The 24,824-nt window shown below is 40.1% G+C and overlaps 1 protein-coding gene across 5 annotated transcripts in view; it reads left to right on the top strand.

The window, feature by feature from the left end:
* The window catches only part of LOC122546872 (C-terminal-binding protein 2), a 293,229-nt gene that overhangs the window by 15,616 nt on the left and 252,789 nt on the right, over window positions 1–24,824 (top strand). Inside the window, exon 1 of one of the 5 annotated variants that reach the window (XM_087998943.1) lies at window positions 14,738–14,939. The exons of the other annotated variants lie outside the window; for them this stretch is intronic. The gene's annotated coding sequence lies outside the window, so the exon portion shown is untranslated. Of the gene's footprint in view, window positions 1–14,737; window positions 14,940–24,824 lie in introns of those variants that run through there. 5 annotated transcript variants of the gene reach the window in all.

Genomic DNA, 24,824 nt, shown 5'->3' with positions numbered 1-24,824 from the left:
TATGGGGGTGTGTTGTTTGGAATGCTTTGTTAGTTTGTCTTGGAGAATTGTGATCAATGGAATCACACCTGGAGACATCGAGTGTACGGTAGTTCTACCAGTTTCATTCTGAATAGCAAAACACCCATTCGATTAATGTGTGGCATCTTTCCAATTAACCTACAGTCGACTACTTCTCATCTTTTGGTTATTATTGCTATTAGTCAATACTCTGGATCATTCAACATTAGCTTGCGAAAAATAACTTTCTTTAAGTGTGCGATCTGGTGTATTTATCTTTTACTGTTTAGCCAGACATGCTTCAGGAAATCAAGTATGACATATCGATGATTATTCCGTACTGTTTTTAGACATGAGTAATGTGTAAGCACCAATTTCATAGTATGCAGGATATGCCTCATATCCTCAACAGGTCAAGAGGTGAAATCTGTATTTTATTTGGTGTCTACTGTAGTGACAATTGAGTGCATGGCATCGTTGATATTTCAGCTTGAGTGCCATTCTCTCTTTCTCTTTGGAGGCTGAGCCAGCTGTTATTGCCAGTATTGAATTTATTCTTTAAAGTTTTGTCATAACCTGTTTTTTTAAAAAAGCGTCATCAATACTCTGTTACCATGGATTTCATGTATCTGTTGATTTGATTTAATTTAATTGACTACCTCTGTGAATTAACCAGGAATTAAAAATCCAACCTGTTTTCTATAGACACATATTCTGCTCAGTGCTGTTAGCTGGATAATGTGTGCTGTCTGCTTTTTATTGCAATGAGTGAGTATTCCTTTCTGTGAAGATTACACATTTGAACATACTTAGAACCCAAATTGCACCTTCTGCATAGCCAGACATGCCAATGTATGAGGTCTGGAATGTGACTCATTCAAGCCTGACGATTCAATAAACAGACAGTTGTAATAAAATTGAATGGGACTAGATGAGAACTAGGAGGAAATGGAGGAATTAGATTCATCTCCACCGTGTATTACAGATGATGGGAAAATGCCACCTAAATATCGTGTCAAGAATACAGTTCTCAGTTGAAATGTCTAACTCAGTATATTTTCTTTGTGCTTATTGTCCTTTTACAGTTTCTATCAAGAAAATGTAGGGCCACAGAGAAACAGACTCACTTGTCAGATGTTGCTTATATGTTTTAATAATTAAACTTGTGATGTGTTGTCCAAATAAGGAGCCACCAATCATAGTTTATTCATTGCTTTCACTGGATCTCTGTGCTGATGACAAGACCCGCATTTCTTGCTCCTTCCAAATTGCTCTTAAGAAGGGTAGTACTTAGCTGTGTTCTTGAATCGCTGCAGTCCATCTGGTGAAGGCACCCCCAAGGTATTGTTCGGAAGGAAGCCTCTGGTTTTTAGTCCAGTAACGGTGAAGGAATGGTGATACACTTCCAAGTCATGGCGATGGTATGGAGGGGAACTTGAATTTGGTTTTGTTCCATGTACCTACAGCCCTAGCTTTTCTAGATGGCAGGGAAAGTGGGTTTGTGGATTGGAAGTTACTGCCCAAAGACACTTGGCAAGTAGCTGAAGTGCATCTTGCAGGTAGTATACACTGCTGCCATTGTGCTTCAGTGGTGGAGCCCGTGAATGTTAAGATGGGGTGCTAATCAAGCAGACTGCCATGTCCTGAATGGTGCTGAGTTTGTGTTCATGGCACTACACTCATCCAGGCAAGTGGGAATTATTCTATGACAGTTGTTAAATAGCTCCTTTGGAATAATTTAGAATGAGCCTTTCTTGGCTTCTCCTGTAGCCACAGTATTTATATGGCTGATCCAGTGTGGGTTCTGGTCATGATAACTCTCAGGATGTTGGTGGTTCAGTTGGACTGGCAGAAAAGACAAATGGGGGAATGAGTTTGGAGTATTGTACTTTTGCTGATTTTAAACAGAAGGAAAGCATTTTCAGAGACCACAATATACTGTGATTTTATTCATTTCATTCTTCTGATGCAAGCCCTGAGAACTGCTCCAACAATGTATGACAAATCACAGCAAGTTTCAGAATTAACGCCAGAATGAAAGTTGACAATTTGGAGAACCTTTCATGGAAAACTGAAAGTGAGATAGATTGCGCAAGAGTAAATTCTTGTAATTCAAGTTCCATCTTTCACCTTTTCCCATGATTAGTTTAACCAAATAGAGAACAAAAAGTTCCACAGGATTAGTGAGATGAACCATGATTCTGAAGATGGCTTTTTGTCCCTGAAATGCATCACACATTCAGGTGTTTGGAACAATTGTGTTATGTAGAAATCTCAGCACAGAACAGTAACTTTGCATCCTGCAAAACTGTCTCAATATCTAACGGAAAATGATTGGTTAATGTTTATATATATTAACCAGCACTTGTCCAGTACTTGACCATGGGTGAATAAAAATCAACTCCAGTTTAGAAAATACAATGACATCACTGCTAATAAGAGAGCAATTTTGTGGAAGTAGTCTGTGCATTTGAAAGGAACTGACTGTGTTATTTAGGAGTTCAGCTGAGAGTTAATATTTCCCTAAAATTGTTGGCAGCAAGGATGGACTGAACTGCAGTACGGTGTACAGGTTTTATTATTTACTATTAAAGTAATTTTTACACATGGTCTGTTTAGGTAAATATATCAGCTTTAAACTTTAACATGCAGAGATTTTACATTGTACTCCATTTCACTTCCTGTTAAACATGACTGCACACCTGAGCATTGTTATGCTCATACATATAATTTTATAAATCTCATGCCAACTTATAGCAGTAGTTCTTCTTGCCATTTAGCATTACAAAAGGTGAATGGAGAATGTTAATTCATAATAATTTGTGCCTTTAATGTAGGAACTTGTCCAAAGATACAAAAGCAGTCGAGGACAGATTTTAGAGAGGGGTGAGCTTGGTTTTGAGGTGGTGAGTGGGATTTAGGAAAGGTCAGAAATCACACGACACCAGATTATAGTCCAGTGGGTTTATTTGAAGACACTAGCTTTTGGAGCGCTGCTCCTTTATCAGCTGTTAGCGAGAGAGGAAGATGTTAGACACAGAATTTATAAAGAAAAGATTAAAGGGTCATCCAACTCGTGAACAAATTGAACACACTTCGGATGTTTTTAAATCTTTAATCCGTTAGAATGGAGGTGCAGGTTTTGATTAATTAATATGCAAATCCCAGAATTTCTTTCAAGTCATTGCCCTGAGACACTTTTTAAGGTGTTAGCAATATAAAGGAGGTGACTCCTCTGGTCAGAGAATGTATTTTAGATGTGAGGTTGTGTTTGAAGTCTGTCTGTGTTTTATTTCCAAATGAGGAGTTTATAAAATGCCACGTTGACTCTGTGTGTGTGTGTGTGTGTATGTGTATGTGTGTGTGTGTCTACGTCTACAAATTATGTGCTTTTTGAACAAAATAGAATGTATCTGCAAATACAAATTCACCCCTCAGCTTTATATGTGCATGTGCCATGGGGCTCCATGTTGGATAGCCCCTTTAAATTTGTCAGTATTTCTAATGGTGGCCATGGCCTATTAGTCCAATCATGGCAACAGGAATAATGTTCTGAAAATGTTGAATGGCTCCCTGACCCTCTCCTCCAGTCACCCCCTCCACCTTGTCCTACTACCCCGTCTGTCACAAGCCCCCCCCCCCCGCCCATCCTTCTCCGGCATACACGTGCACACATACACACACAATTTAGAGGCTAGACATGGATCGATAGACCCCTGGCCTGTCCCGAGGGACCACCTCGATTGAGCTGTGTCTTTTGCACATAGGACAGTGGGAGTTAAGGGAATTTGATAATGGATATTGCTTTGGTCAGTAAAATACCAGCATTGGCTCAACATGGCCCCTGAATGGCACTAATTGGCTGGCTCTCACCAAGCAGTGGGCAGCAAAATCCAGTACCTAGCTGGCCCTCCCCTGGAGTGCAGTATACATTGGGCAGCAGTCCCAGTACTGCTCTCCTTCCTTTCCTGCCGTTCAACACCCATCTCCGACTTCATCTCAGTGGGACCAGGAAGTGCTTAAGTTTGTGCATTTCTCTTCCTGTTTTCTAGAGTTAGTCTTTTATGAACTAACTTCTGTAATTGTGATCAGTGTGTTAACCCTTCAGCCCTAAGAAAAAGGCTTCCTGAGTTCTCTTAAAGACATTGACTTCTGTGAGTTATTTTTGTCTGCTGTTTTTCATTGTTTGTTTGTTTGTTTGTTTGTTTATTTTAACTGACCCACAAGTAGTACAATAAAATGATGGCAGCATTCCTGGATGGAATTCTCTGCGCTGCTGCTGATGGGCACTGAGCAGCGATTGTTCCTTGAAAAGGAGAAGCTTGGTAGGCTCGTCACTGCACACGACATTATCACATCTGCTACCGAGACATGGGACCAGATACATTCAAATCCATTCTGGTAAATAAGCTAAGTAGTACAGAGATACAGTTAGAAATATGTAAACAGAAAATATGAATCATTTATACACTGAGAATGGAATCATAGAATTGTAGGACAAATACAAAATATGCACATAGAATAATTGATAACAACTTGCATTTACATAATACCTTTAACTTCACAAACTATCCTATGGCATTTAATAATGCAACAAGGATGAATACAGTTGTTAAGCTTTAGAGAGAGAGAGAGATAATTATTTTATTTGGGAGTCCACAAATTATGTATTGCAGTTGAAAAACCAGTGGGGAATTTCAGTATGATTCCTAATTCATCTTTCATTATCAGTCCAAGATATTTCAGATTGTGCAAGCTTTTGTGTCGTTGCTTTTGAAAATGGTGTTTGTCTTCTCTCAGTGAACTTGCTTTGACTCAAACTAGAAATGAATGGTATTCGAGAATTGATATCTGCTAATGTTGAAAGCCCACAAATTCTGCATGTTCTGATGAGTTTGTGCCTGCTGGAAGTATATAACTCTCAGGAACTACAGATTGATTGATGGCCTGTCTTTGCATTCTAGCTGCTTACTTCTAAATGGTGCAGATAAAACTTATGCAATGAACAATAATAAGGCAAACCTGCTTGAAGCTGCAGGTGAATTTTGTTTGTACTGCACAGCAAGTATTGGGAATTTAGGAGAAGAGTTCACCATTTCTAATTTGCAGCCAATAAAATATTTGGATGGAAAATTACAAGTGCCTCTGTGAATTTCAGTTATGCACTCCCATCATGCAGAACTCTATGCCTTGGATATTAAACTGTAAATGTTCCTCTGAAGTATGTAATGTATAAATTGTCAGTATTAAAAGTTGTCCCTTTATCGTTGATCTTTCCGTGGTGCAATGTCACTGAAGAATTAATTATAAATTCTTCTGTTCAATTCCTGTTTGTAACAGTGTGCCAAGTTAAAAACAGAGTGTCCACACTTCAAAACGTAAAGAAGAAACATTTGTATTTTGTCCTGTAAAGTAATGCTTTGATTGGAATTAGTTAAAGTCTAACTCATTTTAAAGTCTCTTGCAGTTGGTGTGGTAACACTAGTTTGCATAATTGTTCATCTGCCTTGTACCTATTTATTTTTGTTTCATAAAAGCAAATATAATATAATATAATTTGATTTTGCACTTAAGTGGATTGATCAAATATTTACTCCTTTTTTTCTTTCTAGTTTTGTCCAGAGATTCACAGGATGCTTAATACTGGAGTTTCTGACAATATGAAATAAAATGACAGGAAATGTATAGTGTAGTAGAATTTCTGATAACCCTTCATGTAGGTGGTTATTTTACTCCTTTGTCGTGGTGACCTCTTCCTAGTGGCTCAAGTTTAAGGTATAAATGGCAGCTTCTCAATAAATCTATGGTGAGGCCTAATTTAAAGACCTGTTGATTTTGAGGAAGTTGGCTCTTGCTTTAGTGTTCTGATTAACTAGAATGATGGGTTACTTATCGTCAGTAAATCCCAGGAACTAAAATGGCTGTCACATTGATTAGGATGTAACTGCTTCATCTTGTAGAAAACTTGCCTACTAATTTGAGGTGAACCCAATAGTTACCACTCTAGCTGTGCTCTCTGTCCATTCAAAAATAATTTTATCTGCTATATGAGTTGTTTATAAACAACAGTATTTTGAAACTGGATAAGTTGTCTCAATATGCCTTGTTGACTTAATTATTATTGGAGGTCAAGAGGTTAATTAGTTCATCTGTGGACTTAGATGCAGATGATCATGTTTGGATTCTGGGATGATTAGTCAATTTGGGTTGACCATTCAGAGGTTTTATCAGCTGAAGGAACAAGATTACACCATTCTAAGTGGATAAATCTAATGTCTCTTTTAGACTGCACTAAACCAGGAAACTGCAGTTATGGTTTAATTATCTTCAGACCATATTACAATACCATTAAATGCCCTGGCAATTCGAGCAAGTGTAGATTAAATATGAGCTGCTTTTCATGTACACTGTTCCCACAGCACTCGGACTAAAGTGATCTGTTGTTACCCATATTGCATTGCATTAAAATGTGTGCTTTAGGACATTAATCTTAATGGTTTCTACTATTTGGATAGGCTGAGATGTGCAGATATTAATGCATTTCTTGATCATGAAAATACAAACTTGTTTCCATTCTTTAATTGTAAAAGAATGTTTCCACTTAAAGTTCCTTCATAAAAACAGCTTTACAGTTTTACTCTGATAGATGTTGCAAAACCTATATGATGGCTCGTGGCAATGTTTTGCCTCACCATCTGCAGCTGCAGGGGTTAATAGCTGTTATACTGATAGCTGAAGAGCAACATCAGTGAGTTGGATGATGTTGCATCACATGGAACTGAGACCTGAGGGAAGAAGATTCTGATGGAAGGCTGCTGCATGTCTTTTTAAATTGTTTATAAATGTTCATGAGTTTACAGTCTTGTAGTTTCAATCCTCATCTGTTAAGAGCAGTCAGACCCAGTTTTGATACTTATACACCATCCAGTTGATTTCTCATTCCACTGCCCCCCCACCATCAGTTTCCTGCATTTCACTTGTTTGTCTTGGTTCTTCAGTATCTTGATTCCCATTGTAACCTGGGCAGGGTAACCACAAATTGGCCTAACTTTGTTTCCTCTTGATAATTCAGTCAGTAGACCAACCCTTAGAAAATAGTCTACAAAGGAGCTTCAACTTTAAGTCAGAGTCAGAGGTAATTTGCAGAGGGTCATTCTATACATCCCCACATTTCCTAGTTTCTGTATTCACAGGAGCACTTTTAGAAGTAGGGGAGCATTTCCAACCAGCCTCTGTTCTAGATGCATGTATGTCACAGAGATTAAACTATATTGAAGAAAATGAACTTCATTTCATTACAAGAAAAATCTAGTGTTAACATGAAAATACTGGTGTGTTCTGTGTCCAAAAGAACCTTTGAAATGCTTAGGCGCAGACGTTTTAAACTGATTAGTACAAATACAGTGCAGATGGAGGAATTTGAGGTGGGGTCAGCATTTCTTTTGGTGGCACGTGCAGTAACCTATTGACTTTGTTTTTCTCATGAGCTATCAGTTGTGTTGTTGGAAATACTTCAGATATCCTTTGTACAGCCAGTGTTGCCCCCCCCCCCCCCCCAAAAACCAGAAATAAACATCAGTAGAGCTATTAGTGTTCTGAATATAAGAACGTATGAGTGTATTTTAACCCTAATCGAGCAATACAGGTATATTGTAGCGGTAGTGCTCTGGTATTTCCATATATTCATCTGTTGTTTGTTTCTGATATAAGTATTTGTAAATGAGAGGACCAATAGAAAGCAGAAAGGTACAATCTCCGTCTCATTCAGTTTCTGACTTGGTGATGTATTATGGATGGTTTTGGGTATTCCATAATAAGATACAAACCAATAGAAAAGATGCAGCAAGGATTCATAAGATTTTAAAAGGAGTAAGGACTTAGTTACGAGGAGAAATGAAAGGAGTTAAGGTTTTTCTTTGAAGCGAAGAAGATTGTAGTGTAATGCAGAGACCCAAGATAATGAAGGTTTATGATAGGGTAAATATAATTCTTGCTCCCTATTTAAAATCTGTTCATGGAAATAGTCAAACCAAGAAAAAATATTTTTCCAGTTAAAAGTTGTTTTAAACCAGTCAAGAAGAACCCCTGCAGAATGGAGGGGAAGATGGTTGTGGCCAAGGATGATTGAAATTATTACCCCAACATAGAGAAATGAAGAAAATACTGCAATGACAGCCCCAAACTTGTTATCCCTCAGTACAGAAGACAAGTGGTTATGGAGTGCAGAGGACAGAAGAAATGCATGTGTGCTACCCCGGTAGAGGATGTACAGACAATATTTATACCTGTTTAACAAGCAGTGTGGACTGACAGTACAGAAACCCTGGAACATTAAGTATAAGTTTAGACTGTCAGAATATTCTATCATGCAGTTATGGCTGAACTTCACTTTAATTCCCTTTACTTGTCATTGCCACCCTTACCTAACAAAGATCTGGTTACAACGTTTTAAGAAGGATGTGAAGGCCCTTTGAGAGGTTACAGAATGCATTTACTTCAGAAAAATTAATTGGCAGGGCAAATGGAGATATAGCAAGAAAATTAGACTGATTGGAGTGCTGTATGGGGAGCTATATGGACTCATTGGGTGAAATGGCCTCTTTATTAGTGTCATCATAATTCTATGACGGCTTTGAGTTGGGCTTTGGAATAAGTACATCAAAATGACCTCTGTGCACTCTTTTCCTGTTGTCACATTTCAATCTGTTATAATTTTGGATAGTTCTTTTGTGCGGCCAGTCTCCCTCGGTGCACGTGTGCACACACAAGCACGCACACAATTGTTTCAGTAGTAGGAGACATGCTTAAAGCAAAATGATTCTGTACTGGTCATTGGTTGCATGGTTAGGTTACTGAAACTGGTGAATTTGTTGATGTACCTCATTATCAAATTTGCAAATTACTATAGATCTTTGGGCATTGGAGCATATTCAAGATCGCTAGATTTTTGGCAACTAAAAGTGCTCAGTGTTCTGGGGATATTGAGGAAAGTAAAGTTGAAGTCGAGGATAAGTGAAGAGAAGAATAGACTGAAGGGCAGAATAGCCCCTCACATTTCTGTTTCCTCCATTCTTCTATTTAAACGTTTTGACCAGGAATGGAAACTAAAGTTAGAAGGAGACTCCTGAGGTGCCAGTTTTATTTTCAGCACAGAAGAGAATGAGGGGATTTTCTACAAAAGCGTATAAATGTGAAGAGCTTTGATAAGGTCAGTGGGGAGAGACAATTTCCACTTGTTGAAATAGAAATGATGCAGAATCATCAATTTAAATTCATCACTGAAGAGTGAGGAGAGCAGTTTGGTCAATGTTATTTATAGAATGCTCTTGTAATATGGAATACTTTTGGCACAGGAAATGAGTCCAAGATCATTGCATTTTCTGAGGGAAATTGGGTAAGTATTAAAGTTAGGAAAGATTCAAATTATTGGAGAAAGATATTAAGTGGGATATTCAAATTAATTTAGGAAAGCTCTTAGATGGAGCACGCATAGATGGTTGAATAATTCCTTTTTGCACTAAGGCTAATGTGTTTCACAGCTGATGAGCCCAAATTTTGGCCGTCTTTCCCTTCAAACTCAAACACCTGACAGTGGGATTAATGTGACTTTTGACTTCCCCGCTGAAGACCAGTAGCTGCCCCCTCACTCTCACACATACACACATACACACACGCACACACACGCACACACTCTCACACTCTCACTCACTCTCTCTCTCTCTCTCTCGTGACAGTGAGATAAACTGCTCTTGATGCTGACTGTACATTTCCTTATGTCTTATACTTGTGCACAGTTTGTAAAGTATACACAGAGTATTCAGGTAGAACCTTTGCTGTAAGCAGTCAGAGAAGTTGGCAAATAGAATATTAAGTCAACTTTTCAACAACATTGGTGTTTTAAGGAAATATTGAAATTTTAAATAGCACCTTTTTAAGTTCACAATATGCTTCAGAGCCAATGTATTACTTATGTAGTGCAATCACTTATTATGTAGTCAAATTAGTGTCTAGTATTTTTTATATCTAGATTTTTAAAGTGCATCACTGATTCTGAATTACACATACTAGTGATTACAAGGATGGAAGTGTTTACTTTCTGTTGTGCAGCTGTTTGTCTGCTATTTTGAGGCCAGCAATGATGGTGTCCTGTGTAGTCTAATTGGCATTAGCAACTCCCTAATACTGTCCCACCTTGTACTCTTCTTCAGTTGGAGTATTATGGAGGTAATCTGTATTACTAATGAGCTTCTGTACAGTGGATGTCATTTCCTGGAATTTATTAAGATGCTGCTCACCACTATCTGAGCAAATTTGAAATCTGAATATCTTGATTATCATTTGATAAAACTGATGTTCAGTGTTAAATGTTAACATCTGTGTTATAGATTATAACTTTTATGTTACACTGTCAGGAAAAAAAGGTTCTTCGCTCGGCTGTCACTGTGTAACTGTTTACTTGAGCTGGAAACTTGTGGAGCTTTCTTCGTATATTTGGTATGAAAATCTAAAATAAACAAGTTGAAATCAAAATCAATTTTTTTTTTCAGTTAACCTTCTCTGCTGCCGCATTTAATATTAAAAGGAAAGTCTGACTCCTCACACACAAGCACAAAAATATGGAGTAAAGAAAATTGTCTTTACTTCTACTTGGTGGAATGTGCGATTTTGAAATTTATATTTCTTGTAGAAAATGGTAGAGCAAAAAGAAATCAGTCTTTAACACATTGACCAGTATAAACCATGGTAAGTTCGTTCATCTCATTATTGTTCAAGTGGAGAAACATGTTTAATAAGTTATTTGGATATGGAAGTTGCTACCACATAGTGTTTTCAGGCAGATGATATTCATGCATTCAAGGGAATCTAGATAAATATTTGAGTGTGAAATAAATAGAGAAGGGTATGGTGATAGGATATTTAAAGCTTGGACGGAGGAGTCTTGTATGGAATGTAACCTCAGGCATAGACTTGTTGGGTCAAGTGGTCTGTTTCTGTAATGTACATTTTATGAAATATAAGTGGCTGATCAAGAATTGAATAATATCTAGTTTATGCAAGGACACAGTATTGTTAGCAGAATAATGCACTTGCAAAGGAGTTAGGTATGAATGTTTACTGCCGTAGTGCATTTAGCAATGCTAATTACCACAAACTAGCTCAATGCATTGTTTCCCTTTGCTCACTGGGAACAGAGTCTTCAGTCACTTGAACCTCATTCTCTAGAGCTCCCATTAATTTAGGGTCTGCCACTCTATTCTTCAAAACGTTTTTAAAATCCATCTATCCAGTCTGATTTTCACTACCTCACCTGAATCTTTCCATATGGGGGTCATTTGCACATTGATGCAAAATGGTTTTCCCACCTTAAAGAAATGCAAGTTCTGATTTTTTTTTTTAAGAGATATTTCCAGACTTGAAAACTTACATTTACATTTTTAGAGAAACATTGTTTGCCATTTAACAAGGGTAAATGTAACTGGACTTCATTGTTAAAGATTATCATTAATGTGTTAATTCTAACTTCATTGTTAAAGAATGTCATTAATGTGTCATGTTCCCATTCTACTCGACTTTTGAATATGATATATTCATTCACCTTGTTTTTGTTCTTAAAATAAAAAGGAGAAAGTATTGTCTCCTAGAAATGAAGCTAAGATTATCTTTCAGCAGAAAAAAAGAGGAGCAGGCCAAATAAATTAAAAGCAGTTTTCATTAAATGATGTGGTTTTCATTTTCAGTACTATTGATTATAATGTAAGCCTTTAAAGATAGTGGGTGGGTGCAAATGCTTTTGTATTTTGCACAGTTTTACTGTGTTGAAATTGTTCATGTGATCTGTTCCCTTTGACCACTCATTCCTTTTCAGCATTCCCGTTAAGAGGTTGCGAGTGTTCCCTTGGTTTTACAAATTACAGCTTACTGTAACCAGAGGAAATAACCCTTAAAATAGAACTGTATGCATCTTTTAATAGAGGTTAGGTACTTTAGGAGGAAGAGAGGATTAGCAATCAAGTCAGCTTGACCTTTCCCCTGAAACTCTGAGGCTGGAGAGTAGGGCTCTTGTGTAGAGAGAACAAATACCTTCCAGGGAGAGATTTGGCCCACAACAGGAAAGAAGAGAGTGCTGGGTAGCTTCCCCACAGCCATTCACTATTCACTATGAAATCACTTCAGCTCATTTTGATCAAGTGGCAATTTATATCTGAAATTTGACCAGGGCTGTAACGGAATACAAATAGCTCAGGCTTTGTTCACTAAACTTGACTTGAAATTTGAAAAAAATTGTATGCACCAAAGAAAATGGAATGAACTTTCTGCAGTCACACCAGAACCTGGAGCAGAACATGGAATTTTTTCAGAGGCAAATCAGGGAGGCCTGGCTATCAGTAATCAGTTAAATGTCTGAGCTAACCTCAAACTTCTATTTTGATAAAATGACTAAAGCATATGATCCACCCATGTTCTCTCACTTGAAATTCATTCAAGTTGATACAAGGACACAATGAATAACAATCAGAAAAAGCACCCCTGGCACGTTGTCGTCTCGGGTTCAAAGAAAATCGCAGACTTTGTCATAAAAGCTGCCCTGCCACCATCTCTGACTGATGACCAGGGATTTGGAAAACTGATGCTCTTCCTGGTACCTTAATACAACTAAATCATACATCTCTGGGAAACGTGCACCAAACAACCCCACCGCCTTGTGGCCAACCACTTCAACTCCCTCTCCCATTCCCCCAAGGACATGCAAGTCCCAAGCCGCCTCCACTGCCAAATCAAAGCCACCTGCCAACTGGAGGAAGGACATCTCATCTTCCACCTTGGGACCTTACAACCACACGGCATCAACTTTGACTTCACTAGTTTCCAAATCTCCTTTCTCCCCACGTCATCCTAGATTCACCCCTTCAACTTGGCACGGCCCTCTTGACCTATCCTACCTATCCATCTTCCCTCCCACCTATCCGCTCCATCTTCCCCACTAACCAATCACAATTACCCCCAACCTGTATCCACCTATTGCCTTCCTACCTACCTTACCTCCCACCCTCATCCCCACCTTCAAATTTCTCTCTCACCATCCCCTTAACTGCCACCTCCTTTCCCCCCCGCCCCCCCCCATATTCCTGATGAAACTCTTCTGCCCGAAACATTGACTCTCCTGCTCCTCAGATGCTGCCTGACCTGGTGTGCTTTTCTAGTGTCACCCTTTTCTATTGCATCTAATTCATCTCAAACTTAAAGGTGATGGCAAATGCTCTGTGCAATTAAACAGGCTTTGGTTGTAACCCTGATCTAGTAGTGTGGTGAATTCCTTTGGTGATTGTGCTATATCATTCTATTAACCACAGCTGGAATTTTGGACATAACAGAGCAGCAAATTCTGCTCTTAAGCAGGGTATTAACTATTAGATCATCAGTGAAGAACAGTGCTGAAGCATTGTGTAGTAGAGTCATGACATGTCTGGTTCCAGCAGCAGAATTGGCTGAGTGTTACCGAAATCTGCCCTAGAGACTAAAATGATAGTCAGGAATATGGGGCAGCTCAAATGTTGAGCGTTTTGAATACCACAAAGTTTTGCATGCTGAGCTGTGTTATAAACAGCATGTGAATATGGGTGTTAAAAACCACAGAACAGAATGTTAGAAATGATGGAGCAGTTACATAACCAATGATGAACTTGTGTTTTGACTCATGATTTGAAAAGATAATCGTGTGAATCAAAAACAAAAAAACTATGGGAGTTTCAATGAGTTTTAACTCGAGGTCCCTTTCCTTAAGTTGACTGCTGATGCTTTGAGTCCTTATACACAGAGGTGCCAGTCATGACACCCAGACTGCAATCTCTGTAGGACCCAGGTCAGGGTGATTGAGTACAAGTGGAAGTTGTAAAACAGTTTAAAACATGCCAGCAGGCAGCTGCAGCAATGGCTCAGCTCACATTTCTCTTCACACACCATGGTTTAGGATGCAGGAAAAACTAGGGATTCAAAGCTGAGCTCTTCTATCTACCAGAAAAATTTGCTGCAGTCACTATTATTGAAGCTTTGAGGTGTTCAAAAACCAACTCTGTGGAAATGAGTCATGGAGCAAACAAATAATTGTCCTGATGCCAGTGGCTTAGGAACAGACAGAACCAGTGTGATTCCTTAATGTACTCTTTATAGGCAGTATTCGATCACGTGACTATGACATATTTGTGCAATTAAATCAATAGATGACTTATTATATTGGAATTGGTTAACCTCCTTCAAAGTTAGAAACAACGTATGATCATCTTTGACTTTGAGAGACAGAACTAGCGTTGGTTTCTTTTCCTGAGTGTTTGTGTTGATTTCTTTTTGTGTGAACTCTCTAGTGAAGTACCATTGGTGGAGTTTTAGTTTTAATCATTTTTAATATAGGCTTCAGAGCTTAATTTTGTTAAAATAGCAACATTGGCGCTGCAGAATGCGGTTTGCAGGTCGAGTAGACCTCTTCATCGAGGTGCTTAAATGTGTATTTTTTTAAAATAACTTTTTATTTTCCAGAGTTGGGGGCGGGGTGAAGCAAAAGGAACCCATCCGTTTGAGACAAAGCCACACGAAAGGAAATACTGTCTATGTTCCTCTTCCTGGCTGTCTGCATATGTGCTCCTGTGTTTGTTGGGCAATTGGGTGTGGTACTAGTACTAATGTGGGAAAATGTGAAGTTGTTCATTTTGGAAGGGAGAATGAAAGAACAGAATATTATTTAAATGGAGAAAAGCTGCAGAAAACTGCAAACAAAAAAGACTTGGCACTTGTGCATGAAACACAGAAAGCTAGCAAACAGACCCAGCTGGTAATCAGGAAGGCTCAGGGCATGATGGCCCTGATTTCAAGAGGGCTGGAGTATTGGAGTGGGGAAGTCTTACTACAACTGTACATCGTGCTGGTGAGACCACATCTGGAGTCCTGTAAGTAGTTTTGTTCCTCTTATTTAAGCAAATATATCATTTCATTAGAGGCAGTTCAGAGAAGGTTCACACGAATGATAGGGAATTGTCTTGTGAGTGAAGTTTGGACAGGTTAGGACTCTACTTACTGGATTTTAGAAGAATGAGAGGTGATTTCATTGAAAGATATAGGATTCTTCAGGGGCTTGACAGGGTAGTGCTGAGATGTTTCCCAATCAATTTTTTTAAAGTCAGGAACTTGTAGGAGCAAACTGTTTATTCATTTGCACACTCCAACTTCAGGAGGTATTTGTGGTATGCATACTGTGTGAAAGGAATAACATTGTAACTTTTTAGTTTAAATATTGTACGTTTTAACACTGACATAACCAGCTGCATTGTATACTGAAAACCGCATATGTCTTGACTTCGGACTATCAACATCCCACTTTACATCCTCCCCCTTCATTGAAATCAAGACTAGATTGGGTTGGGATATCTGTCGGCATGGATGGGTTGGACCGAAGGGTCTGTTTCCATGCTGTGCATCTCTATGACTCTTGGGAGAGCCTAGGACCAAAAAGCAAAGCCTCAGAATAAAGTGGAGGGAGTGTAATTTAAAACTTGGCCACAGCTTTGAGGCAGAATTCTTGTGGATATTTAAGGCTGAGGTAGGTAGATAGATTCTTGATCAGTAGGGGAATTGAAGCTTACAGGGAAAAGACAGGAAAGTTGATGTAAGGAATGTCTGATCAGTCAAGACCTCTTGAATGGCAGAGCAGGCTTGAGGGGCTTAACCACTTATGCCTGTTCCTATTTCCTGTTGTCTTATGGTTACTGACATCTTGGAGCTTGTTGCTATTAATCCATCTTTTTGATTGAATTAGCATTCAAGATTTGCTTTTCAATGAAATGTTTTTTTTTTTATGAAATGGTTTTTGTTCGCCTCTGACTGACGTTGGATATTCTTCAGATATCTTGAATATGCAGAAATATAAAATGTTTATAGAAAGCATCTTGAAATGTTGTAAATTCAGGCAAGAGGCAATTTAAAGATGGAAGTGATAATTAATGTGAGTTTTAACTTGCATTGTGTAAATTGTGGTAAATGCTAAAAGATCTAGAGACAAAGTGTTTATAATTTTTATCTGTTTTATTATTATTTCAATAATATTGTTAAATAATCTATTTTTACAAATGAGCCATCATAACAAATCTTTGCGAGTGAATGGAGAGGCAAGTAGGGAAGTCTTGCTGTAATAGAACAGCTCATTGGTGAGACCCACACCTAGATTACTATACAAAATTGATCTCTTTGCTTAAGGAAGAATATACTTGAATTGAAAATTGTTCAGAGAAGGCTCACCTTGGCTGATTCCTGGGATGAAAGAGTTGTTTTATGTGGAAAGGTTCAGCATACTGTAGGAAGGATGTGGAGGCTTTGAAGAAGGTTCAAAAGAGGTTTACCAGGATGGCCTGGATGGAGCATATTAGCTAAAAGGCGAGGTTGGACAAACTTAAATTGTTCTCACTAGAGTGTCAGTGGGCTGAGGGGTGACTTGATAGAAGTATAGAATTATGGGAGGCATGGATTGGGAGGTCAGTTGGAGTCATTTTTTCCAAGGGTGAAAATGTCAAATGCTAGGGACCATAAGGTGAGAGGGAGAAAGCTTAAAGGAGATGTGTGAGACATTTTTTTTTCCCCACAGAGAGGGAGGTAAGTTTCTAGAACGTGCTGCCAGGGGAGGTGGAAGAAGGCTACAAGTTTGTATTTTCAAATAAACCTGTTGATATATAACTTTGGTATTGTGTGATATATAACTTTGTCCACCCCTCTTCAACTTTATTGCTGGAACAGCACAGCAGGTCAGGCAGCATCTCGGGAACAGAAGATTCGACGTTTCGGGCACATGCCCTTCTTCAGGAATGAGCAGAGAGTGTTCAGCAGGAGAAGATAAAAGGTAGGGAGGAGGCATTTTAAGAGCTTCTGTGCAGAGGAGATGACCTGGGGTGTGCAGTGAGAGAGGGACTCACTGAAATCTTTATAGAGAGAGGCAGAGAGCTTCTTCAAGGAAGGCATCCTTGTAAGAGGATTCGCAGTAGGTTGAAATCTTCGAGGAGAAAGTGAGGTCTGCAGACGCTGGAGATCAAAGCTGAAACTTTATTGCTGGAACAGCACAGCAGGTCAGGCAGCATCTAGGGAACAGAAGATTCGACGTTTCGGGCATCCTCCCTACCTTTTATCTTCTCCTGCTGAACACTCTCTGCTCATTCCTGAAGAAGGGCATGTGCCCGAAACGCCGAATCTTCTGTTCCCTAGATGCTGCCTGACCTGCTGTGCTGTTCCAGCAATAAAGTTTCAGCTTTGATCTCCAGCGTCTGCAGACCTCACTTTCTCCACCCCTCTTCAACTCAGGCACCTCCACAACATGTAAGATGTATATAGACAGATGCATGAATGGCAGGGAATAGATGCCTATGGACCAGACAGATGGGATTAGTTTAGAATGGCATCACAGTTGGTGCAGACATTGTGGGCTTAAGGGCCTATTCCTGTGCTGTACTATTTTATTTAGATTGGACCATATTCATTGAGTTTTGAAGAACAAGAGGTGATATTATTGAAACATGGAGTGTTTCCCTTCATGTGGGAATCTAAAAGTAATGGGCACAGTTTACAAGAAAGAGGAATTCCTTCTTTCAGAGGATCATTAATCTTTGGAATTCTCTTCCGCAGAGAGCAGTGGAGACTGGACTATTGAATATATTCAGGACTGAGTTTGACAGATGTTTGATCTACAAGGGAGTTGAAGGTAATTTGGTTGGGGGTAGGGTTTGGGGATATGTACAGAAAGAAAATGATATTAAATCCACAAACAGGTTGGCCAAGTTCTTATTGAGTGGCAGATTATGGGCTGAATGTCTAGTTCTGCTCCTACTTTTTGGTGTGATCTTGTACGTAGTTAGTTTATTACTGTGCTTCACCTCCTATAGTCCCACATACATATGGACTACTCCCAGTGGTTTTCATTTGAAATTAATTTGTAAGGGCATTATGAACTTGTCAAAGTGCATCGTCTTATTGCATTTTCTTCCTAAAGTGGATGGAATGGATTTGGTCATTTAAAGCTTGATGTGAAATACTACTTACCACTCATTCTAATTCAATTTAGTTTCATGGCAACAATGATTTTACGTTAATCTGTGAAGTTTTTTGTTCTTTGCAATCTAATTATGGAGATCCTTTTCCTGCCATATTTGTTTTAAATTCTTGACATAATCCAGCAATCTTCATAAATTCTGGAGGTTTTTATTGCAGATCTGAAGTTCAGAACACTCAACACTGAAGCAGCTGATCTGCACAAATCAATGCGTCAACTCATTACAAAGGTTATTTCCTTGCAAATATATGAAGATTGTGGAGCAATTAAATGCGAATAAACCAATCTTTTTTTCCGCTAAAATCATTTTTGTACATATTGTATCAAGACTGAGAATGTCACAGAATGGTAAACACAATGGAAATCTCTGCAGAGAGGGTACATATATATTTTTTGGGACTTAATTCCTGTTAGTTTCCTTCCCACAGTTGCCTCCACTTTTCTGTTTTTTTTAGTGCGACTAGTTAGGTTGACCTGACAGATGGAAATCTAAGCTGAGGGTCAATGAGATTGGACTTTGGAACTTGGAGTTTGAGTTTGGGTGCCTGAGGGAAGCCTGTTAATATCTTCCTAACTCTGACTAGAAATGCTGAACCTGTCACTAGTTTAATAAAACAACTTGAATGAATATTAAATTTACACCTCCACAATTCATAACCACACGTAAATTTAACTTGTTTTCTTATAGGCAGGGGTGGAGTTATTGAATAATTCAAATATTTGTTATGCTGTGATACAACTGTCATCAAACAAGATTGTAAGGATCACCAGTCCAGTTTGTTGAAGACTCTAGAATTTTCCATTAACTGGTGGCTACTTGGAAATTTTTGATAAATGAATACGTTGTTACAAGTGTCAAGTTACAGCGGAAGGTGAATTGCTCAACATTTTTATAGGAGCAGATGCAGGCCATTCGGCCCATTGAGTCAGCTCTGCCATTCATGAAATCATGGCTGATCTAATCATGCTTAACTCCACTTTCATGCCTGATCCTCACTACCCTTGATTCCCTTACTGATTACAAATCTGTCTATCTCCGGCTTGAAAATATCTAATGACCAGCCTCAACATCCCTCTGTGGTAAAGAATTCAACAGGGTTACTACCCTCTGAGGGAAAAAGAGTTCCTCTTCATCTCTATCCTAACTGGGCAATCCCCTACCCTGAGATAGCGCCCTCTGGTCCTAGAATCTTCCATACGGGAAAAGAACCTCTCCACATCTCCCCTGTCAAATACCCTCAAAATCTAATTTGTAATTCTAAACGCTAATGAGTATGGACACAAACTACTCCGCCTCTTCTCACAAGACCTGGGATCAATCTAGTGTGCCTTCTCTGGCCTACCTCCAGACTCGCTGTGCAGGTCGTTCTGCTGTAATGCGCATTTCATTAATGCTAATTTGCTGTAACACGATTGACAAATTGGGGACACTGTTTCTAAAGTGCAAACTTTTAAAGTGCTTATTGGTTAAAACGCGATTCCCGCCCCATTAGTTTAAATGGTGCTGAATTATTATGCTATTGTCTTATAACATGGGATTGTGCAAGAACGGAACTACTGTGTTATAACAGAACCGACTGTATCTTTCCTTACAACTCATAATATTCTAGGTATGGTTTAAGTGGTGTCTTGTATAGTTTTAGCAAGACTTCCCTGTTTTATACTCCATCTCTTGGCCCTTAAGAACTTGAGTGTGTCTTTATCTGCCCAAGGATTGGGCTAGATGTAGCATCACACAGTAATTGAATATACAATCCATTTCACTGTGTCTTGGCACATTGGAATAAATCATCCATAATCTAGTATTCAGTAGGTAGGTAAGCATTAGCTCTATGCGACTACGAAATGCATTTATTTACTATTAAGTAAGAAATAGACAGTCATGAAATACAATGAGAATATTTATAACCTTTGCTTTTTTCCTTGATGTATCAAAACAACAAAGATATTTCTCCACCACTTCTCCATCAATTCTTGAAAGATTGTCTTTTTTTTATTGTATGAAATGTTACCTTGGTCACCCTCTTTCTTTTAAAACTCTTTTTTTGCCTAATCAACTTGTTCAGAGATGTTATTACACATCTTTTGAGCAGGTTACACTTTAATCTGGGCCTCTTGGTTCAAGGATAAGGACACTACCACTATGTCACAAGAGACATGTGATCTACTTTTTTTTTATTTCAAAAATATACTTTATTCATAAATACTTTGATCTATACAACTGGACATGCCATACATATGTAAACATTCCATTTCTTTGCATACCGAAACAGAGTAATCATTCCTATTTACAGGTCTGTACGATTACATTTTTAGCTGAGGCGTCAGCAGAGCCCAAATGACTGCGTGGGCCCCCTGTTCTTCTTTAGGCAGGCAGATGTTACACGGTGGTCTTTCCCCACCGCGCCTTGGCGGCAGTTGCCCCAAGCTTCAGTGCGTCCCTCAACACGTAGTCCTGAATCTTGGAATGTGCCAGTCTGCAACACTCAGTTGGGGTCAACTCCTTCAGCTGGAAGATCAACAGGTTTCGGACCGCCCAGAGAGCGTCCTCACCGAGTTGATGATCCTCCAGGCACAGCTGATGTTCTCTCGGTGTGCGTTCCGGAGTCCCGTGTCACGGCGCTGCTGGGGACGAACCTCAACAAACACCACTGCATTCCTCTCCAGACTTCTTCTGCATAGGCACATTCCAGAAGGAGGTGTGTGACAGTCTCGTTTCCCCCGCAGCCGCTTCGAGGGCAGCGTGCGGTGCGGTTGAGAGTCCGGGCGTGCATAAAGGATCTCACAGGGAGAGCCCTTATCATCAGCCAAGCCATGTCTTGGTGCTTGTTGGAAAGTTCTGGCGATGAGGCGTTCTGCCAAATGACAGTCTGCTCAGGGAACCGCTCGATAGGATCCACCCTCTCCTTTTCCCGAAGGGTCTCAAGGACACTACGTGCTGACCACTTCTTGATCGACTTGTGGTCAAAGGTGTTTTTCTTCATAAACTTCTACACGAAGGACAGGTGATACGGAACGGTCCAACTACTCGGAGCGTTCCGCGGCAGCGAGGCCAGGCCCATTCTTCGCAACACCCGGGGACAGGTAGAACCTCAGTACGTAGTGACACTTGGTGTTTGCGTACCGGGGATCTACGCACAGCTTGATGCAGCCACACACCAAGGTGGCCATCAGGGTGAGGGTGGCATTGGGTGTATTTTTTCCCCTGTTGCCCAGATTTTTGTACAGTGAGTCCCTTCGGACCCGGTCCATCTTTGATCTCCATATAAACTGGAAGATAGCCCGGGTGACTGCAGCGGTACAGGTTCTGGGAATAGGCCAGACCTGTGCCATGAATAATAGCAATGACGGTGCCTCACACCTGATGACCAGGTTTTTTCCTGCGATAGAGAGCGACCGTAGCTTCCATCTGCCCAGTTTCTGCCTCACTTTGCAGATACGCTCCTCCCAAGATTTGGCGCACGCCCCAGCCCCCCCGAATCAAATACCCATCACCTTCAGGTGGTCGGTCCTGATGGTGAAGAGGATCAAGGATTGTTCGGCCCAGTTCCTGAAGAGCATGGCCTCGCTCTTGCCTCGGTTTACCTTAGCCCCCGAGGCCCGTTCGAACTGGTCACATATGCACGTGAGTCTGCGCATGGACAGCGGATCCGAGCAGAAAACAGCGACGTCATCCATGTACAGGGTGGCCTTAACCTGCAGGCCTCCACTGCCAGGAAAAGTCACCCCTCTCAGGCTCGCATCCTTCCTGATGGACTTGGCAAATGGCTCTATGCAGCACACAAATAGGGCAGGAGAGAGGACAGCCCTGCCTGATTCCAGATCTGACTGGGAAGCTATCTGATTCCCACCCATTGATTGAGACTGCGCTGACAATGTTGGTGTAGAGCAGTCTGATCCAATTGCAGATTCTGATCCAATTGCAGATTCCCTCCCCAAAGCCCATTTTGGAGAGAACATCTCTCATATACCTGTGTGATATCCTGTCAAAGGCTTTCTCCTGGTCCAGGCTGATCGGGCAGGTATCCAACCCTCTGTCCTGCACGTAGGCAATCGTATCCCTGAGGAGTGCGAGACTCTCAGCAATCTTCCTGCCCAGTACAGCACAGGTTTGGTCAGGATGGAGCACCGATCCCAGAGCAGACCTGACCTGGTTGGCGATTACCTTTGACAGAATTTTGTAATCCACATTCAACAGTGAGATTGGTCTCCAATTTTTGAGTTCCTCCCTCTCCCCCTTCTGCTTGTGGATGAGGGTGATGATGCCTTTCCTCATGGATTCACTCATGGTACCTGCCCGAAACATACTGACATACACCTCCAGCAGGTCCTGGGCAATCAAGTCCCACAGAGCGGAATAGAGCTCGACCGGTAAGCCGTCGCTTCCAGGAGTTTTATTCTTTTCGAAGGACTTGAGGGCCTTGGCCAGCTCGTCCAGAGATAGCGGCTGGTCCAGCCTCTCGCGTGTTCTGTCGTCTAAGACCTCTGTGATAGAGGACAGGAACGACTGGGAAGCCGCGCTGTCGGTCGGCTTCGCGTCATACAGACTGGCATAGAAGGATTTACTGATCCTCATGACGTCAGCCTGAGATGACGTTGTAATGATACCAGTAGGCCATCCCTGTTAGCTTCATATTGACTGCTGAGTTGAGCTCAAGTAGCCAATAGCAGTCCACAGTCAAAAACACATCTGTCAAAAAGAATGACAGTCATTGATCCTACCTCTCTCACCTGATTCAAGCCTTCACCTCAGATCAGTCAAAGTCATGAACCCAGAATGTCAGTCACCTGAGAATGTTTGCAATTGATTGTGACTTGATTTTTGTTTCTATGACATGTACTTTGATTGACCTGGTTGATGTCCCCATTCAGGAATACTCCACACTATCAAACGATGCATATTTCAAAATCATTCAAAAGTGACTACATACTATCCCACTGGCCTAAAGCAATTTGGGACATTGAGGTCATGAAAGACATTATGTAAATGCAGATTTTTCTCTCCTTCCTGTCTGCTGGCAAAAAACAGTTAACAATAATTCTCTTTCAGCCACTGTGTGTACAGTGGTTATCAGTAAAAGAATTCCGAAGCTAATTGCTGTGGAAAAATCAGACAACTATGAAATTTGGAGCAGGGAGGATGGCAGAGAGGTGACCTAACCTGTGTCAAATAATTCATTCGTTTTTCTTTTAGGTTTTGGTCCCTGTCTATGCTTCACCTCTGCAATTGCTCATGACTGGTGGCTTCACCCTCTTTATCAAAAGATGATTCTGAATATTCGAGAGCACAGGAAGTACATTGTTTTTAACAATGGGGTATAGCATAACCAAGTCCGACCCCTCTTCCATTTAAGCAAGGTTGCCAATTAGCCATCATGAGTGGAAAATCTTTAGCTTCCCCTTCTAGGGTTTTATCTCGACTACTCATTTACCTGTTTGGGACACTGTCTGTTTATAATTGATTTAGGAGCGCTTCTTTAAAAAAAAAAGATCTGCCTTGGCACAACTCAGTGTTTGTTCTGGCCAATCCTCAAACTTAAGATGAGGCTACCTGGCACTGGGATTAAAATAAAGAATGCCCTGTTCCGAGTATTTGGAAGCTGGAACTCATTAAAAGAATCAGCAGAATAATTTTGGGTGGAACCTAGCAACGGGTCGTGATTGAACCTTTTCAGTAAACAAGCACAATCCTGTTGCTGGAATTGTTGCTATTTTTAATCTGTCACTTTAAAAGAGATGAACTTCCTTTTGTGGGGGTGGGGGGGTGGGGGGAGAGATTTCTTCTCGACACATTTGTGTATCAAAATTGAGATGTGGTTTGAAAATTTCATATTTTCTCAGAGAAAATCTTCCCCACATGCTATACTGTGGGAAAGAATAATTACCGGAAACTGTAGCTCTTTTTTTTGATTCATCAAAGTGAAGGATTTCAGCCTCGGGAAACTTTCTACTTTAATAACACGGTGCCAAGTACTCCCAGGTCAAACATAGCGCAGCCGGATGGGAAGAACTTGGATTTATACAAGGTCTTTCATATTCTCAGGATGCATCAAGTGGCATATAACCAGTGAATTATTTTTGTTGTGCAGTCTCCATGGCTAACGTAGATAAATGTGACAGCCAAATTGTGCAGAGCAGGATCACATTAACTGCAAATGATTGAATTACCTTTTTTTTATGGCAGTTGGGGGGGGGGGGGAAATATTGGCTTGAAAAGAATTCTCAACTCTGAATAGTGCTGTGGGAATTTTATTTTAACATAACCTGATCAAGCGACTGTGGTTTACCATGTCTTATTAAAACACAGCAACTTTTGTTAATGCAACTGTCCCTCGGTCATACCTTAAATCACAAGCCTAGTTTTCAGAGAAAGACTCTGTACATTGAGTCAACAATGTGCTTTTAATCCTGGTTTCAGAATGGAAATCCTCCTGGATTTACTGTAGATCTATCATTTCTAATGCCAATGATCTTTTATTACTTTTCAAATTGTGTTTAATAATTTGTATGGAATTGTGGAGAAGATTATATTACCTATCGATCAGTGTAGAGGTTTCTTGCCTTATAGGTACTGGATTGAAATTTTCCCTAAGATAGTTTCATATTGGATTCCAGTAGAAGATTTCCGTTCCGCTCCTCCCATTGTGGGCTTGATTCAAGCCCAGAATCTGGACAAAAATAAAAGTCCTAGGGGAATATTGGATATTGCTCTGATCAGTTTTTCTTGTAGACAATTTGTAATCCA

Source organism: Chiloscyllium plagiosum, unplaced genomic scaffold, assembly GCF_037043375.1.
Source record: "Chiloscyllium plagiosum isolate Xiang-an unplaced genomic scaffold, Cpla_swu_hap1 HiC_scaffold_22, whole genome shotgun sequence".
Taxonomy (NCBI): Eukaryota; Metazoa; Chordata; class Chondrichthyes; order Orectolobiformes; family Hemiscylliidae; genus Chiloscyllium; species Chiloscyllium plagiosum.
The sequence above is the reverse complement of the archived record's forward strand: the minus strand, read 5'-3'. Positions and strand labels throughout refer to the sequence as shown.